Raw genomic sequence first — 20464 nt, forward strand, 5'->3', positions numbered from 1 at the left:
TCAAAAGAAATGCAAACTTGTGCCCACAATCAAGTGAAATTCATCCTGCTGCATCCCAGCTGCCAGAGCTGGTACTAATCATCATGGAACACTGATTCCAGAAGAGCAGCCCTCTGTAGGGTATGTTAACAAAGCAAACACAGCACAAACAAAGCACCAGGTCCCAACATTTGCTTCTCCTATGAAAAATGTGGAGCCACAGACAGATCCCACTATTACAAGCATGACGCTTCTTTCCGTTAAGAGAATTTTCTACATAATTTTAAGGAAATGTAATTAATTAATTTTCTAATTTAAATTAAGAAGTAATTATTAGGGCAGCTCATTTGTTAGTATTTCTAGAATTAATGTATTCCTGTGGTAATTTTAGGAAAAAAAATTATGGTAAGATATTAAGAGGAATTGCATAATCAGAAAATTGTTTAAGTGTTGCTTTGTAACACAGTATTTCTGGCACCAGTATCACAATGAAAGGAAGACTGAGAATTCCTGTATGGTTTGGCTATTACACAAAAAAGTAATTTATTCTCTTTTATAGACAACAACATTCCTGGCTTCAGCCAACAGACAAAGCAATTGAAGTATACTACTGAAAATTTACTGCAACAGTTGATTTGGCTATTACTGCAATTCTTGCCTAAAAAAACACAAAAAATAAACCCAGCCTGTTTTATGATAATTCAGAAGCAGAAAAAATAAAAACAAATAACAAACCAACAAAATGACACAAAACATACAAAAAACCTACACACAAACAAACAAACCAACCCTCCACAACGATGCAGGTCAGCTCTTCCTTTCAGCTAAAATGAAATTACAAGTCAGGAAAGGAATGCTTTATGGAATGCGGGTGACATACGAGCCTGATTATCAGATCTTTCCATTAGAGAATAGAGCAGCATCTTCTGGAGGTACAGAATCCATATTCTAAATTGATTTGTGAACATGCCTTATTCTCTTCTACTATTTACTTCAGTAGGTGGGAATATTATTACCAGGTCTATGTTATTTTCTCAGCAGATTTGCAGATTTGAGCTCAATATCAAAATAAGGAATACTGTACATCATATTTAACAATTCTCAGAGCTACAGAGCACAACAAGAAATGTGCAACTATGAATAAAAGTTACACCTCTTATTTTACATCTGAGAACAGAAGAAGCTCTGAGTATCTGAAGATTCCATTTCATAACCAATTTATACAGCATTTCAAGGATGGTTTCTTGATTTCACCTTACATTATGCTTTTTTTTTTTCCAGCATACATTTTTGTAAACCCATTTCACTTTCAATAATCTCTAAGGATTCCCTGAGGGACTCCATGAAAGAAAATCCAAGCTCTTTGAAGTCCCTGGCTGATAGAAGTCCAGCCACTTCAGAACTGGGAGATGACCTGCTGTTTCATATACAAAGTAAGATTAGTGCTCCAAAAACTTTTATTTCAAGGTACCTTGATGAGTCATGCTGGAATCCAAGTATAAATTTCTGTGTAACAGGAGGGAAAATTCACAGGCATCAAACAGATGCTTTGGCATTTGCTGTAAACTGTGCAAAACTGCACTATTCCAGAATGCATCTTAATTTCAACACATTTTTCACTATCAATAACACTCTCCCTTCCCACTTATCAATGCCTAGAACACTCAAGTCAAATTTTGAGTGGTCTCTCTTGCTTTCACAGGAAACAAGCAGGTTTTATATACTCATGGGTAAGGGCAAAAGGCTCATCAAAGCCTGCATTAGATGTTTCATCACTATTACTTCTCAAGCTGGGAGAAAAAAGAAGTTACAAAAAGAGACAGCAGAACTCCACCATAAGAACAATAGTCCCTCTCAACAGGGAGGAAGCTTCCTAACAATAAACATTAAAGATTGTTCCAAAGTTGTGGCAAAGACAGACACAAAGAATATTGATGTAAAGATAAATTATGTATTTCAAACTCTACTTCTTACTTTCTTGTGACCAAAAAATGCAAATACGGGTTCAGGAAGTAAACGTACTTAATTGTGGTAGGCAAAGTGCAACATCCATGTCAGTGGGAAATGAAATACCAGACAAACCATTCTTGATTGCTGCCTTCTGTGCAAGGGATAAACGTGACTTCTAACCATCACTGATGGGGAAGGGTTTGGTACTGAGAGATCTGAGCTGCCTAACTGATGAGATATCAGATGAAATGAAGCATTTCCTGCTCAGGAGACCAACCTCTGCACCAAGGAATACTCAGGCTACATAAAGTGCACAAAGATTTGAAACACAACGGGAGCTCTGCTCAGCACTGTGATTACTCGATAGTGCTCAGCAGAGCATGGAAACTTGCTCAGAAGCCTTTTTCCTTGGCAGTAGAGATCCAGCTAAATACAGAACTGCTTAAACTGCCAGTCACTACCTTGATGTTGGCTTCTACATAAGCAATGAGGTGGTTCCTTGCTCAGAGGTTTTATTATTTACAGTTGTTTGATCACTTCCTTAGGATCCTGGTCACAGACAGAAACCATGATACAATCCCTTTCTCAAAGAGCTCACAGTCTCGATGGATTTTGGCATCTTTACTTTGATGTATGGAAACTCCTTGGACCTATCCTGTAAAAAAATGTTTATATTGCCACAGCAGAGATTGTAAGCAAGATATAAGGTGAAAAAAAGTTCTCTAGGAATTACCTGTTGAATTTCTATTTCATTCCTTTCTCTCTTCATACAAATAAAACACAGATGTACTGACTTGTCCAGAGACCACCTCCTTCAGCACCAAAAAAAAGCCTTTGAGGAAGCTCAAACCATCCAGAGAAACCAAGAACTGGCACTTCTGCTGTATGTCCTTGTGGGCTACTTGCCTGAATCTGAGTGCTGCTGCTGAGCTCTCTGCTGTGACTATAACACTGTTCTCTGCAGATGATGGAAAACGAGTCTAAAATTGCAGTTGAAGATAAATTCCCCAGGGGTCCAAGTTTGTTCAGATCTGTCTAATGCATTTTTCACTTAAGCAGTTTAATATGTAAATAAAACCAGGGTGCTATTTAAGCACAAATTACTTTGGATTCCTTAAAGCAGATGTGCCATGCCAATATGAAAGTTGGAAATAGAAACTGAATAACTCTGCTAAGTAGGATCCAAGGGGGGATCCAGCAACAAAGAAGCACAGACTTACTTTTTAGTTCAACACTGCAAAGGGAACTTTTTGATCCACTGACAGCCAGACCCAGCAGGACTCGGGGCCAGTTACAAAGAAAGTACAATACTTCCTGGAAACTCACTTTTATATTCTTCATATGCTGGAGACAGCATGGGCAAGCCTGTCTGCATAATTTACAGCAGGCTGTCCTGTTCAGGCACTGCCTCACAGGACCAGAACAGCAGCTGGAAATTGATGTTCAGGAAGACTGTAGCAGCACAGGGAGCAAAAGGAACTGGCTGTTCAGATTACTTTTATGAAGACTGAGCACTGAAGTTTTATTTCCTTGTAAACAGGAAACAAAGCAAAAATAGAAAGATGATATCTGAGGTAAACAGTTTCTGGAAGCACATGTTAAAAATGCTGGGCTGTGTGATAGAGTATTGTATTGGGAACCATGCAACAGGGCACTGCAAGACATCAGATTGTCACAGCCATGGCAGGCAGAAACAGCACAATAGGATCCAAACAATACAGGAAGTAGGAATGTGAGTGGTTTTCAGCTGGAAGAGGTCATCCAAAATGCAGTATGGGTAAAAAAGCAGCAAACAGTGACCTCAGCAAGCCAGAGATGACAATAACTTTGCTTAGAGGATATTTCCAAGGCATACGGTGAAAATCTGGCATTAAAGACAGAGAATCTGTGGAGCAGCTCCTACAGGCCCAGCCTACAAAGGGACACCAATACTTCAGCCCTTCTATAAAATCTACATCTCTGCACCCCAGGTACCTCTCAGTGACTAAGGATTGCTCACTTCTGAATAAGTAATTCCTGAGCTTCTTCAGTCAGCTGCTGCCAGTGGCTCCCAGACCAAAGAGCTTGCAGGTGGCAAGCACAGCTGGGCTTGTCATGTTAATGTGATTGGTTTTGCATCTCTTTCTGGATGGAGCCACTTGATCTCCCCAGTTCTGGGTGACTTGAGCAGCATCTCCCTAACTGCTGCTGACATTGCTCAAAGGCACCCGTTTTGTATTTGAGCCACAGCGCACTCTGTTGAGTGATAAAAACAAAGATTTTGCCTGAGCAAAAGAGCTCTGACATTTATATTTCCCCTCTGGAGCCACTGGAGGCTCCCCCCTGAGCAGGAATCACCCTTTCAGCACTGGTGCCTCTATCTGGGCAACTAAAACACATCTCCAGATCTTCAAGCACGCCATGCTGGAGACACTGGTCCAAGGTCTTCCATGGACATCTAGATAACAGGGGCTTTGAGAGAGTTTTACATTATAACCAATTAAGTTAATATTGCCTGCTAAATGCCCTTACACCCTGGCTAATGAGTGTTCACATTGCAAGGCTTAATTCAGTTTTCACTCTACTTTTTGAGCTCTGCCTGAATGCCTCTATTAAATTCTTGCTCTGCTAGTTCAATAGCAAGCAGAAAAAGCAAGGCAGTGTAAAGTTTTAAGTCAAATTTCAAAGAGAGGACAAGAACTGTTCTTCTGTAAATCCACATAATAAATTCTAGTGAAAGCACAGCATATTAGTACTTCTCAGGATAATGGTTGCTAAAGAAATTCTGTACTGGTCATTTTAAATAGAAGAGGAATCCAAATTCCTCACCAGCTTGCACTTCTGCTCTATTATGTCAAACTGCATTTATGTCCCACTGCTCTGACTATTCAATTTTTCAAACAATGTTCTTCAATGTAGCCTATTCTATGTAAATATCAAAATGTTTAATTATTCTATTATATAGAGCATTTCTGTAAAGCAGCAGGTATTTTACATTAACTCACAAGAGATAAAAAAAGCACAGTTAAGTACCCCAAAATACCAGTCACAATTTAAGCATCAGATTTCCAGTGAAACTCAGCCAGCTCACCAGCTCTCAGATACAAATCTAAAGCTTTAAGAAATGAGTCCATTTTCCTTTGGAAGGTTCTCACAGGGTGCTGAATATTCAGGGCTGCCTGAGGTAGCAGGCCACCTGAGATGACCTTTCCTCCTTAGGTGAAACCCTTGATCTGTAGCAGGGTTTGCACTAAGGGAACAAGGACTGAGCACATAAAAAAAATATATGGGCCTCTGTTTATATACTGCTTTTTTTTACAGCATAGTTCAACTCTGTCACCATCCACAATAACTTCTCCACTGTTAAGCTCAGTGGAATATTTATCTTATTCTCCACTGCATGAAAGACTGTTTGAAGCCTGAACAGCTAATAAAACTTTGAGCCTTTATTAAGCAACACTCAGTTCTTCCCTCAGGTATGTAAGCATAGGCAAAAATCATTCCTGTTTCAGGATGGAAATAAAGCTGCCAAGTTACAGCTATTGGCACCCTCTCTTCACCCAGACTGCAGCAATGAGTATGTTGGACACACACACATTAAATAGGGCTTAAATCTACTTCCTCTCTTGTTTTTTCTACATCAACAAAATTAAGTAGTGGACATTAGCTTTCCAAAATCAAAAGTAAACACAAAAGTGAGAGTTTAAATTTTGATCTTTGCTCTTACATGTAATGTTAGGAAAGATGGCACTCTTTTTCTTATCCCACTCCTATTTATTAGCAAAAGGTTATTCATTTGACATCACTAGCAAAAAAATGTACTTTTTTTTTTTTTTACCACTGGTCTCTAGGCTTCTCCTTATAGTTCTGGCATCAAGTGGGGAAAAAAAAATACATTTTATTCCACAAAGATTTTTACTCTGTCATGAAGTTTTGACTCTGCTATTAAACATCATTATTTCATAGGAGCCAGCACCTAAAGCTATTTTCTTCCAGAGGTGGCTGCTTTTTCTCCTAGGAAAGACACAGTTTATGATATATAAACACAGGTATAGACTTTAACTTAGGACAAAGACAACCAGAAAGGATACAACTTGCATCCTTAGACTTACTGCTGTTTTCATCAGAGGGGGTGATAGCCTTGTGTGAGATACAACAAAGAACAGATAGTATTAACTGGAGGAGTTACTGAAGTCATTTTGTTTTCCATCTCTGCTGCATACTGAGCACAACATGACTCCCTCAAATGGCTAACTTCTGCACACCAAGTCTAAATATTGCCACCCCGTGGTCTGACAGCACTGTCTGACAGCCCTGCAAACAGGGAGACAAAACATTTCTAGGCTGGGCACTGCACATTCCAGTCCCTACACACTGCTTCTATTCTATATCCAGTTTTGTTTTCTTCAGAGTCAGGGCAGCAAAAGAAATGGTTCCCTGATGACCCCACTTCCCTCCTTGAACTTGTTTTTTTTCTCAGGTGCTGCACCCTGACTTATCCCTGCTGCGGCCCAGCATGAAGACAGACATGTGAAGCAGCAGAAGTCAGCAGAAAATACGCAGCCATAATAAAACTTTCACTGCAACATCACACAGCAAGTGCAAATTCCCTTTTGAGGGGATGGACAGCAGAGTCAGGGAAAATCCCTCCAAGCCTTATTCCTTGCCATGCCAGTATGATTTCCACTGGATTTCGTGTGCGAAGCAGTTTCTACCACAAACATGTGGAGCTACGCTCATTTCTTTGTGATGGAGGAGGGAAGAATAAGCCACAGCCTTAAAGCTTTAGGGATCTGTTCTGGCTGTAAAGCTCAGCAAGTGCAAAGCAAGTGCAAATAGCAAGTGCAGAGCACCTGACCCTGCAGGGGCATTAAGTTCAAAGGCCTCTCTTCTTGTAAGTCTTCTGTCCAGTGCCACAGTAAAACATGCTTCATGGACAACTGAAATGAAATTCAGAAAAGACAGATTTTATACTCTTACTTTTGCAGAAATGTCAGAGAGCCAGAGCAGCTGGTGGGGTCCCAGACCTGGAAGGGACCACCAGGATTGCCTGGTCTAAACTCAGTCCTCAGTTAATGGCTGAGTGGATCAAAATATCTTTTCAAGAAGAAAACTTCCAACATCTCAGGAAGGATGGACTCCACCATTTTGCAAGCTGCTCCAGCCAGTGTTTTGCCCACTTTGACCTGCATCTAGAAACCCCTCCCAGCTGAGGGTTGTTTTTTATACCTCAGCTTGCTAGACTGGGGAGTGTTACAAAGTCTCCATTTTCCATCCACCTGCTTACAGAAAGTTCAAGCCTCTCTGTAGTTCTCCCTATTTGAGTAGGCTCCTCCCGTACCTCAAAGCCACGGGAGACCGGGCAGGAAGCCCCAGCTGAGCTGCTGCATCAGACACCATTAGAACATAGCAGCAGCTGCCCCAAGGAGCCAGACCCGAGTTACAGCCAGAAAGTGGTCCTGGGCATCATTCAGGGGTACTGTCATGTGCTTCAAAGGGCATGGGGTAGTCTGCCCATTCTAACATTAGGTCGTTTCCCATCCTCTAGTGGAATACGGATTAACCACTGAAGTTAATTATCCTTCCCTACTGCTTGGCAGTCTTTTCAAAGTTATAGATGTTATTACTGAAAACTCCACATAGTCTCAATCTTTATACAGAGGTCTGATGTCCTAACTTCCTTACTCTTGGCAATAACAGTATCCTGTGACAGACTAATGTGCCTGTTGTAAAACAGATGTTTTAGCACAGCAATGATATTGCCATATATCCGTATCTCCTAATGGGCCATTATTTTTGTAGAGGGACTAGGCTGCACTAACAAAGCAATAGTTATGTTTCTGAGAGGTGACATGTTAAAGGCTGCTGGAGAAGTCCAGAGAAGGGCAACAGAGACCCCTGGGAGCACAAGAGAACAGATGCCAGAACTACAGGACAGCCCAAGTGTTGATCACCAGCCACAAATGATCTGCTACTGGTCAGTTAGTAAATCCACTTCTGAGAGCAGCATAGAACCAGTTCTAGGACTAGAAAACATAGAGTCTTGTGTTACAATTTATTGCAGTTGCTCAAGATTGGTAGCCTAGGCAAAGCTGTCTTCAGATTATCTATGACTGCAATGAAAGCAACTGGCTGTGCAGGATAAATCTTTTGGAATAGAGCAATCCATTACATTGTATTGATAGGGACAGATGATTTCTTAATTATTAAAGGGGAAAAATAATCTCTATTGCTTTTGCTCATATTTTACTGCTTGTGCTTGGTCTGGTACCCACTCCTCCCCCTTGATGCCTTATTGTAATTAGTATAGAATAAAATACCAGAAAATTGCTCTTAAATTATTTTTTTAACTCCTCACTCCAAATGGTTGTCTCTTTGGTCTCCTGATAACAGAATGAGACAACAATTGCCTCATTTTCTGTCTCCTCTCATGGTCACCCTTTTTTTTTCTTTTGAAAGGAAGCAATTTTTAATTCACAACCAGATGCAGAGATTCCAGAATTCTAAAGGATAAACCAAGTGAACAAAAATCAAAAGAACCTTTAAATTTGTTTATTCCAAATTCTGTATCTTTTCCTGAATACACTCCACTTCTTAAACATCCTGTGGAGGTAAGAATGGCCAGTGCAATTTCAGAACAACCTAGATCTCATCTGCATCTGATCCCACCACTACTTACTTTAAGAGCATGGGAATGCATCTTTATTGCTGGCTGCCTTATACAATGCGATTCCTAACATTTTATTCATTGTCCTGGAACTCTGAGTTCTCTCTATAGATGTCTAGGTTCCTTCTGGACTGACAGATGTAGCTTACAGCCCTTTAAACTCTTTAATAAGTTTCTAATAAGGTGGAGTTTTGCCACCCAGAGTTCTTCACCTCACAGCCAAAGTAGCAAAGGCTGTGGTGGGAGGGAAAGCAAGAGCTGAAATCTGCCATCTTACCAGAGACAGGCAGGAAAGCTAAAGCTCAGGAAACAGTATGATCTTGACACAGATCTTGATCTTGTAGCTGCAGTGAGCAGAGGGGATTGAAGGCACCTACACACCATGGAAGAGAAATAGTGACCCAGGAAGCAACTGTTATTAATAACCTAACAGCAAAACGAAGGCTTCAGAAAAGCTGCCTTGTATTGTCTCCAAAATTTCTTATGGATAAACAGCTTTTCAAAAGCCCTCAGCTGGCTGCTCATAAGCAGAACTCATGCTGAAAAGGGAGATGGTCTCTTGCCAGTCCTGTGCTAATTAAGGCTGTTTATGTTCTGCTTGAATGCATGACAGCATGTCTTCCTGGGAATCCAGCAAACCTGGGAAGCAACTGCAGGTACCGGAATTTCATTTTTGGCCTCACTGTGCTATTCTTGCTGCTTGGAGCAAAAGCCTGGTAACATTGCTATAAACTTTACCTGAAGGATGAGGACTCCTGTGCCCCTGTTGAAATTTGGCCAAAGCATTTTTCAAGGTGGGACTGCACCACTGCTGTTTCAGTAATGTTCCTTGACAACCCAAACCAGGCCTTGGAGATTCAAAAGTATTTGATAAAATATTTCCGCCCCTTTGGGGAATCTTCTATAGCCATCAAAATGCTGTAAGGCACCCTGGGAAAATCGATGGGAAAGCTCTTGACAGCCTTCCTCCCTGTGATTCCTAGTCCAAATTTGTTCCCCCAGGAGGCTGGGACTCTGTAAACAGACATCTGACTTACAGCTTCAAAGCACATCTCTTTATCCATCTTATCTCTTCTTAAGAACAGTGCAAAGTGAAAGAAAGGAAGCTTCGTTTTTTCCTACTGGAATATAAATATAAATCATTCAGTTGGCTTTTTAGAGTTCCAAAAGCTGATCCACTACTTGAATAGCTCTGCAAAAGTCAGTGTGAAGGTGGAGATTTTGAAAGGAGGCTTTTAGAATTATTTTTTGCAAAGGCTTCCAAAATCTGAGACACCGTTCTCTGTTTGAATGTCTCAGCCAGATTACATGAATAACCATTTCATTAACCCTTAATCACCAATAGAAAACCTGTTTAGCTTTTTTCTGTTTTTCAAATGAGTGTTCCAATTAAAGTTAGGGAAAAGAAAAGGTCTTTGGATTGAAAAATCCTTCCTTCTCCCTTCCCCACAGCGTCCAAATGTTGCAAAACATGGATTTTCAGGCAAATGACCAGGCTTCTATCCAGGAGAGGTCAATATAGGACATATGAATGGCAAATTACATTATATAATCTGGAAAATCCTGGTTTTATGCTACAGCCTGGCCTATACTTCAACACCAATATCAACTTTGGCTTAGTAGGTTTTGCTGCTGATCTCACATCTTTTTCAATAAAACAGTCTGAAATGACATAACAGATGATAAAACAGAATCTTAAACTTGAAAGTCAAAAAGATTTCCCTATGCTGAAAAATCAAACCCTCAGAAGTCCAGCTGCTGGCTCAGAGACAATTTCACTCAACTTCCCCCAGCCAAAAGCTTCCCAACATCAACGACATGCATCCTAACTCCCAAAGTAAGTTGCTCCTGTAAGTGATTTTCCATGAGGAAAGCTAAAGGAGGATAGGAGTAGGAGACATTATTGTCCTCAAAGCCACCCACTTGCAGAGTCTCTTGCAGTTCACTCAGCAGGTGAGAGCTTGGCATCACAAAGCTGAAGAGAGTAGAGCTCTGAGCGTCCTCAGGAGTGGCCAAACCTGCAGTGGCACTCTCCAGTCTGGGTAAGTCCAGCTCCAGGCACCGGGCAGGCTCCTTCTTGCCATGGGCAGTAGTGCACAGCTGATGCCCTAGCAGAGTACTTGAGCTGGGGCAGCTTTCAGCACATCCTCCTCCTCTCTGCAACCTTCACATCCCAGGGAGCGCCTTGTGCAGTGGCTTTCCAGTCTTGCCAAGTTTTTTCCCAAGCCTCCTCTGCAAACTGACTGAGATCTAATGGAAAATGGACGAGTTGCAGTGTAGTTGGGTGGGTATGTCCCTGCAGTGTCTTACCACCCTTATCACTATGGTATCTCAGCTGCAATTCTAATCCTTTTAAAATTTTTGCTTATAAGCCCAGATCTTAGGATGCACATATTAAAAACCAATCCAACAAACAAACAAAAATGTAACAAAACCCCCAAGCCTGCTGGAAGGGAACAAAATAAACCCCAAGACTTCTGGATGTCAGAATAGCCTGTCATTTCACAGTTTAATGATCCCATTTTAAGGGGATAAAAAAATCTGCTTCAAAAAACATACCCAAACAATTCCCCAGAGTTTAACAGACAGGTTCAAATTAACTGCTTGTGCAAAATTCTTGTCACCAGCTAGCAGAGATAAGAATGAATTTGTGGACACACAAATAAACTTTCAAAGAGATGTAAAAAGCAGAGGTGAACATGCTCCAAGTGCCAAGAGACACTGCAAGTCACAGATTTTACTGGTGTAATAGTCCATAGAGTCAATATAATTATTTTAAACTAGTAAGAATACTTATTGCAACTCATAGTTTTTGTGAAAAAGGATCCCAGGATGAAGATGATTGTTAGCATTCATCTTGTGCCCACCCAACAATAATTCCAGCCTCTGTTATTGCAAAACCAGAAGCCTGGGAGCTGAAACAGAAAAAATATGAGAGATGAAATGTGCATTAAAGTCCCTTCAAGTCCATTTTATTTCTGTGACTCACAGATGTATGCTTACTGCTTGCTTTCTCTGCCCAGGAGGCAGACACTTTATGTATGACTACTTTGTATATGGAAAATTCAGAATGGTATCTTATACCCCCGGATTTAAATCTAGTAAAAATATTCCTGTAATATACACTAGCTGGTAACAAACACAAAGCCAGATTCTTTCCATGGGTTCTGAGAAATGAAGAGTGTAATACACATTACATTATTTATTAGGATGGCATCATATAATTTTTTGTTCCTCCTGTATAAATATTATAATACAAAGTTTTACAAAGCTGCCTTATAACAATTTTTTTTTTAAAGGAAAAGAAATTCCTGCCTTTGGAATTTAAAAAAAAAATAAAATTCATAGACAAAACCCAGACACTGCAGAATGAAGTGAATGAAGAATGAAGCCATGTCCTGGATAAATGGAGCCTCCATTGGCAAAAAAGGAAATTCCTATTACATAAAAAATAAATACAAACATTTTTAAAAAAAACTTTAAAAAAATAAAAACCCCACTAAGCAATACTAGCTACAGATGAATGTTGCACCCATTTTGCCAAGCAGCTGAAGGTCACAAGTCCAGCCCAGCAGCAGCACTTAACTCTAATGGATACTATTTGTCTCACGCAAGGATAGTGTCATCCCACTGAAGAATGAAACCCATGCCGGGAAACTCGGCCCATGCAGTGGACTCTGCCTAATCATTTCCATTTAAATGCACATTCTGTGCAGGCACGAGTCTGCTCAGCTGGCTGCCCTTAACTGCAGTATCCGTGATGTGCAGAGCTGGCATCCAGGATTGCCCTTAGAAGGCAGCTCAAGCAGTGGGATCATCTTCAAGGCAGCTAAAACCATTCTCCAACCCAATAAGAATAGCTTCCTCTCAGGTTTATCCTCTTAGAGCGGCTCCTAAGCTACATATGCCCCTCGTAAGCATGTGAAATCAAACACTCACCCTTTTCTCTCTAGCAGCCCAAAGAGCACATACTGCGCTCCAAACTTTCAACATTTCTCTGCCTCTCCCTTTTTGAACACCAGGAAGCCAAAGGGGTCAGTTAGCTGTGTCTGAAGTAAAGTGTGCTCCTAAGTGTTTGTAGCTGTATGTTCATGCCTCCCACTACCACTCTTAAAAAGGCTTGCTATTCAGGCATTAAAAAACATTAAAAAAGGAAAAGATTACTTTTCATTGTGTTTAAAGAGATTACATGTGGGAACTTATGATCCTAGGACCTAGACACATAGAAGTGTTTTAGCTGTAAGTACACTGAACAGACATATCAGGGCAAGCAAAAAGTTCTGGCTTCCAGAAGTGCATTGGGATGAAGCCCTAAAAAAAAGCCTTTCCATCCAAGTTTTCATGTAAGAGAGAAGTTTTTATCTCCAGATCTTTTTTAATCTATGTAATTTTCACTTCAGTAAATTGTTTTTGCCATGCTCTAGGATTACATTCTCACCCATAGAAAAGATATCCAAATGCCTGCATTCTAACTTCTCCTTACTTTCTTGTGATCTCACATGCTGAGCATGCCCACCACTATCGTGTCTTAGGAAAACCCAAATGTATTTTAGGCAAATGTTTACTAATATTTTGTTCCCAGTTTGCCAATAAGAAATTTTCCAATTAATTCTATTCTTCATTCACATCCTTGTACAAAGAAAAGCTACAAAGAAAACCACAACAAGTAGCAACATTTTACCTGGGTCCCCCAACATGAGAAGGATGTGAATGTGCTGAAGCAAGCCCAGAGGAGGATCACAAAGATAATCCAAGGGCTGGAGCACTGCTTCCGTGAGAACAGGCTAGGCCTGGGGGTTGTTCAGCCTGGAGAAGAAAAGGATCCATGGAGAGTTTATGAAGAGATCCTACAAGAAAGCTGGAGAGGGACTTCTTACAAGAGCATGTAGTGATAGAGGTGAGGCCTTCAAATGGAAAGAGGGCAGCTTTAGACTACATATCAGGAAGAAATTCTTCACTGTGAAGGTGGTGAGATGCCTTGAGTTGCCCAGAGAAGCTGTGGATGCCCCATCCCTGTCAGTGTTCAAGGCCAGGTTGGATGGGGCTCTGAGCAAACTGGTCTAGTGAGAGGTGTCCCTGCCCTTGGCAGGGAGTTGGAACTGGATGAGCTTTAAGATCCTTTCCAACCCAAACCTTTCTATGATTCTATGACATTTCATTATGAGGGAGGAGGAAATGGAGCTCTCTTCTCCTCTCTTGTACATGCAAGCATTAATTTAGAGATCCAGCAGTGAACACAGGAACATGAGCCACCTGAGCACATCTTTTGAGAAGGAATCATGGTCTTAGGCATTAAAGTATCAGTTCTGAAGGAAATAAGATGAAGTTCTGGTAGCATTGTGTCCTAGCAACAGAATTTTGCACAGCCAATGCAATGCAATGCAGTAGCAAAAGAGGTCTTGGGTCCAACAGTTTAATTACTGGAAGACATAAAATTATTTCAAAATAGCTTAGGTTCAACTGTTCTCTAATAAGTTGAAGTAGTTATATATTCACACTACTTTCAGAATTGCAGTATCCAGGCTATTCTTAATTACCTACAGTTCACTGCTTTTCTAATTTATGTTAGCATAGATAGTCTTTCTGCAAATTTTTGGTTATATCTTGCACATTTATTTCTGACTGGAGTGAAACTGTGAAATGTCTGAGTACTCAGAAATCCATACATTTCTAAAGCTCCTGGAGTTTGCCATATTATTGTAATTTCTGGATGTCAAAGAGCATGTATGCTATTTTAATCTATAGCTCAGGTCTTTCTTCAGGAAAAAAAAATAAATAAAAGGGCCATTTCTAACTCTATTTTGAAAGACAAACAAAAAAAAAGAAGTTAAGGTAGAATCCTCTAAGCCAGAGAACCAAGAAACCACAGAAATAAGAACTTTGTTGCACCACTGCACACTATTCTTCTTTGAAAATTGTAGGACAATGAAGAAAAGAAAGTTCAATGTATAAAAAGAATAATGTATAGAAAATCCAACGAAATATATCAAAGTAATGTGAATTAATTAAAAATTTAAAGTGAGGACAGAGTGTGTGACTCATCTGTTTGCTATGAGAAATTTAAAACAAGCAATGATCTTGGGTCAGCAGCAAAGAAAGATGCTGAGGCTTCAGGCACTCCAGGCCAGAAGCTGCCTGACCTTCTCACCAGACACTCCCTACAGGCAGCGTGCAGCCGAGGGAGCCCCACCCAGCACGAGGGGCTGACCTGCACTGAGCTCAGAACACTTGGTGCCACAGGGCCACACATGCCCCCCTCTACGGGAAAATACCTCAGATACACATTCCTGCCTGTACTCACTTTATAGGACAAAATATTCCACGTGGATAAAACCTTTCTCAAGATCTATAGGAGATATAGATACATAGATACCAATGTACAAATATGTATATATATATATGTACACCATGCACAGACCCCAGCATGTATATATAGCTATATGTGTATGTGTTGAAAAATAATTTTTGTGTTTATCTTCTTCTTTTGGGTGAATTTTTTTGGGGTTTTTCTCGGTAAAACTTTAGGTATTAGAGTAACAAAAGTACTTTTATCACAGGGTCCTCTTTCTCACAACAGCAGAAAAGGCAAGTGTGCAGATTTTTTTGGAATTGTTCCACAGCTGTAAAATGTTCTCTGTTCCTGAAAAATAGCTAGTAATATCTTATAGTTGAAAATTAATTAACTATCTAATTTAGTTAGTTAACTGAATAAATCAATGACTATGTAGAGCATGTTGTAAGAAAAATTCTGAAAGAACCTCTTATTTTGAGATTAAACCACTTTGCTTAGCCATGTAGATTTAATGTGGTGCAGACCTGAAAAAATATTACATCTAATTATATGTGCAGTGCCACAGAAACAATGGGGAACTTAAGAGTATGATTGATAAGTGGCTAGATAGTAGGCTAATACATATGCATAGTTCATCAAAGGTCTAACAATGGCCACACAATATAAGTCTTCTACGGTAAGAGGAAAATAATCAGAGACAGAATTTAAAGTTGCATCATATCTAAAGAATGCCTAATGCTGCCAGCTGCAGGAGCCTGAGTTCATGCTCAGTGGCTAAGTTAATTAACCAATTTAATACATCATGATGGACGCATTAGGGAAGATAATCGCTGAGAGGAGGCTGAGGAGAAAGTGTCTGGGCTTATAAAGAAGAGCAGCAGTTCAGGATTTGGGGTGCCTGGGCTCTGCCTGGTGAAGCCCCAGGTGGGCAAACTGGTTCTGGGTACACAGCCTGGCATCTCTGACCTAACATATTACCTGGGTTAGAAATACCCTGCTGGGCCCTGAGCCTGGGCAAGGCACAGTGGGGCTGACCCCAGAATTGAGACAAACAGACTGGAAACAGGCAGCAGTGGTGAGTGGTTGCCATTGCATGAAGGAGATGCCTCAGTCAGGTGAGGCCCATGGAAGCCTGCAGATATAGGGCAACCAGAAGTATCCTGTGAAACAGTGCACGGATGCTGCCAGGCAAAATAAACAACCTGTGTATGTAACAACCATGCAGAAAATCCTCCAAAACCTCTTACCACCAGTACATCTTCCAGGTTTTTTTTAGCTGTTGGAGAAAGCTGCCATCAGCAGCCAAAATATTGTACAAAAAAAAAAAAAATTATAAAAACTAGATATGAGGTGGCAGAACAGCAGCCATAAACTCTCTTCCAGAAATCCATGGATTTTCAGCCGTCATCTGATCCGGTTCAAACTAGATGGAAACTGAGATGGTTGAAAAGAAAGAAATTAGAAGATGTGACTGACTTGCAGTCATTTGGAAACAAAAGCCTGAATTCCAGCTGAAAGGAGACAGTAAGTAATGTTGTATTACCTTAAATACAGAAAATAATAAAGTAGTAGACAATAAAACATTCACACAGCTAATTTTTGAAGAAAGGAGAGTAAAAGGCTGCCAAAGGAGAGTGGCAAAGGTTAGAATGTTTTGAGGAGTAAGAAATTAGCACGTCTATAAACATGACCTATTGCAAAAAGCAGGTATTGCAGATGTCACTTTTTTTTTTGAGCCGCAGTCAATCTTAAGCAGCATGTGTAAAGAAACCGCAGACATAAATATTCACACAGCCCTAGTGCCTGAATTTCTTTCTTATCAGGGAGTAACCCTGCCTTGAACTGCACACATTTAGCAGAGTCATATAACAACTGAACTGCACTGTAGATCAATCATGGATACAGACATATCTTTCTTCCATGGTTCCACAGTCTTAGAAAAAAATTAGTCCCCTGCAGTTGCTTAATGATAAGGCTTCCTAAACTGTTAAATCTCTGAGATAGAGTAAGCTGTAGGCTTAAACATGCTCCAGAAAAATAATTAACATGTTTTAAAAGATTATTTTGTTTTCTCTCTCCCAGCTTTTGCAGCAGATTTTCTGAAGATTTCTGGTCAAAATTATAAAATCCCTTGCCAGCTGGAAGAGGTATTTAATCTTAAAATAGTCAATAATATTAAACTTACTTTGGAAAAGCAGATTTATTTTTTTTCCAGAAAGCAGACAGCAATCTCTAATTTAATTCATACAAGAACTCCAAATGGATTCTAAAAGGAAACTGAGTACCTTCTAGAAGAAGCCAGGCATGTTCTATCCTGGAATAGATTAGGTATGTTTTTATTAAAAGCAGTGGAATGTGCAAATTGTTTCTCACTTTTGAGTAAGTTTTATCATCCTGCCAATGGAGTGGAGCAACAGACTGAAAGCATCATGAAAACAAGTGACTACTAGTTATGGTGGGAGAATTAAAGCAATATCAAAATCTTGACATGCAAGAGATATTTAATACTCAAGAAGTATTTCTTCAATGCTGCAGCTGAAACCATGCAAGCAGTACTTACACAGAAACAGAGAATGAATGCTGCAAGATCATGGTTGTAGTCCCATTCTTTTATGTTAAGCCTACACCACTAAGCAGCTTAAACCCCTTCATGGTGTCAGTTTTTATGATATTGATATTCCCCTAAAACGGACAAGACAAACAAGAGAGGATGTGGGAGCTCTTCCATGCCATTTTTATCCATCTAAAAATTCTCATTAAAAACCAGGAGATGTGTAAGGAAAGCAAAGGTGACTGTGTCATGTCTACCATCTCGTGAAGAAAAGCCTCTCCAATATGCAAGCAAGAAACAAAGCAAGTCCCTTCCAAACTCTTGGTCTGTCCATGCTTGCAAATTGATTTGTACAAAACAAGTCTAAGGCCAGCAGGGATACAACAGCTAAGGAAATCAATGATGAGGTGCAAAACTTAGGCAGGGTCCAAACCCAGTAGTGCTACTTGCAGACAGCTGAGATCTCTCCCTGCAATGCTCAGCCCTCCCACGAGCAAACACAATGGCTCTGCTCCAAGCACAGAACTTGTCCCTTCATCACAAAGGTTCCCTCAGTTTTTGCTCTCCTTATCAAAAAGTTGGAGCAAAATTGAGGAATACTTATTTATTTATTCTACTGTATATCACAAAAAAAAGGAGTTTCTGTCCATGACCCTACTCAGTGGCACTTTTGTACCCCTCCATACAGTTTCTGAAACAGAAGCCCATTAGCATAACCCAACCTGACTCATCAAAAGCAAAATAACATCACAAGATTATTTTTTTTAATGGGAACATACATGAATACAAGTCTTCCAACCACTGGGATGCAGCTGCTACTCTTATATCCTTATTTAATAGTACATATAAAGGATGGATGTAAGTTAGTTAATAAGATCAAAGTTATCCTAAAATAGAAGCAGAAGGAATTTAAGCAGAAGGAATGCTTTCACCTGCTGTCAAATAAGGCCTGTATGAAGCTATTGTACAACCACATCACCAGGCAGTGGTTATGTTTCCTTCCACACACTCCAGCTTAGCTGAAACAATATGCCTGAATCTTTATGCATCTATATGGCTAAAATATCAAAACCAAAATCAATATAAACCTAGCAATTGTATTATCCTGAGGCTTATGGATCAAGAACTAAAAAAGTGAATATAATCTTAAATTATTTAAGAACCATATTCCTTACTGAAAGAAAGATGACTTTACTTCATTGCATAAATGTTATTAAAATCATTGACAACAAATTACAACAAAAAAATCAATAAAAATATGAAAATGTTGCCATTTTCAATTATTTCTAATTTTAGCTTAAATTAAGAATCAAAGTTGCTGCCAAATTTAAAATCAAATCAAGGTCTAAACTCTGAAGAATCAAGAGTAAATTACAGAAATTATTAAATGAACAGCATTTCTTCAAGAAATAATCTGTTTGCAAATTCTAGAAAGTAACAACCAATTTACAGAATGTCCAGCTGAAGCCAGAGTAATTTAAAGTGCATTTAAACAGCAGTGAAGCAGAGTTATCTAATCTGCAATCTCAGGCTACTTGAGCTTCCTTTTGGGAAAGCTGCTTCTTGGTGAGTGCAGGTTTACACAGTATGGTTCTAAGGCTCCTAGAAATTCCAATACAGAGCCCAAAAGTTAAGGTACCTGAGGCCACATTTTCAGAATTATTTCTATTTGCAAAATTTGTCTTTCTTGTTTTTCTACCAATATGCGTTTTACAGGAGCTCACAAAGCTCTCAAATGCACTAATGGCCTAAAGTTAAAATTGGGATATCTCTCCTGCTAATAAAATACAAGGAACAAAAATGAAATTAAGATAAAAATTACACTTAAGATTATTGGGGATTCATAAATGAATCGGCTCAGAGTTTCCTGGCCTCTCATGTGTAAGTGCTGGGGCAGCATCAGGGACCAAAGCGCCCTTAGTGATGGCACAGAGCTGTGAGGCCCCAAGATTGGTTACAAGCTGCAGTTTCTTGTTAGTATTCTTTTCAAGATTGCCCAAAAGAGGATTTTAGGAAGCCTTGTTTGGATTTTTTGCCACAAACTTCCCTTTCTTCTTGAATTTTGTTTGTTGAGCCTTGCAAAGCTTCCCACTAAGGTCCTTAGGCAAATAAGTCAACACACAGGCATTCACCACGATCAAATTCTGTTCATCAGCTCAACTAGGGAAAGAAATTTATCTGAGCATTTTTAAATTTAATGTAATGTCACCAACCACAAAGCCTGAAAGCTTAGAGCCTTTAGAATTTTCTTGATTACCCTTGGATATGATTCAGGATTGGCATAATTACATGAATGCTTTTAAGTTACATTCTCCCGCTAATATATAGAAATCGTAATTTTTTTTAAAGATATTTTTATCAATAATCAAAAAGTGTCTAGCCTATAAAAAAAACAATGAAAATAAACATGAAAACTTTTGACAGCTTAGCAGGAACATTCCCATGTTAGAACACAAGTTTTCATTTCAGATAGGATTGTAGGTCCAAAAAAATCTACAATCCGATGCCTCAGTAAGAATATGAACTCTTTGCTTTAGATTCCTTCCATTTCTCTAAGGAGTATCAGGGGAATTCTGCATTTGCTGTTGAACGACACAGGATTGCACATTGTTGGCAGATGGTTGTCTCAGAACAAAGACAAGTCAGTGATTTTAGGCAAACTGCAGATATGAATTTATGGACATGAGGATAACAGCAACAATATGCCGTTATGAAAGTGAGTTACATGCTCAGGTTTATTGTTCCTCATCTTGTCAGAGTAATTTAAAAGTAAATCAATAATGATAAGTGATCCCCAGCTGGCAATTAGCAATGCATCGTATATGTCTTTTAAGCACTGTAATAAAGATGATTCAGGGAATGGATTTTGAGAGAGAGAGTGAGGAGTAGCTCAGATATCATTTAGAGATTGATATCCACTTGGAAAGGGATTCCTGAAATAATACAAATACACTGGAAACATGGAAAATTACAGGTAAGGGAAATGTACACTGCCTAAAAGGTTGAGAAGTCTTTGTGAAAGGAATTGTCACAGAAACTTCTACCG

General features: G+C 39.6%; 1 long non-coding RNA gene across 2 annotated transcripts in view; it reads right to left on the minus strand.

Moving 5' to 3' along the window:
- Window positions 1–492: 492 nt before the first annotated feature.
- LOC111923952 (uncharacterized) overlaps window positions 493–20464 on the minus strand; it is a 41338-nt gene continuing 21366 nt past the window's right edge. Inside the window, exons 6-9 of one of the 2 annotated variants that reach the window (XR_015276562.1) lie at window positions 13257–13381; window positions 9314–10825; window positions 8853–8948; window positions 493–6848 (exon numbers count right to left, since the gene is read on the minus strand). This is a non-coding gene — a long non-coding RNA (uncharacterized LOC111923952). The remainder of the gene's footprint in view (window positions 6849–8852; window positions 8949–9313; window positions 10826–13256; window positions 13382–20464) is intronic. The other variant, XR_015276563.1, reaches the window with a different exon arrangement.

Source organism: Cyanistes caeruleus, chromosome 1, assembly GCF_971803275.1.
Source record: "Cyanistes caeruleus chromosome 1, bCyaCae1.hap1.1, whole genome shotgun sequence".
NCBI lineage: Eukaryota > Metazoa > Chordata > Aves > Passeriformes > Paridae > Cyanistes > Cyanistes caeruleus.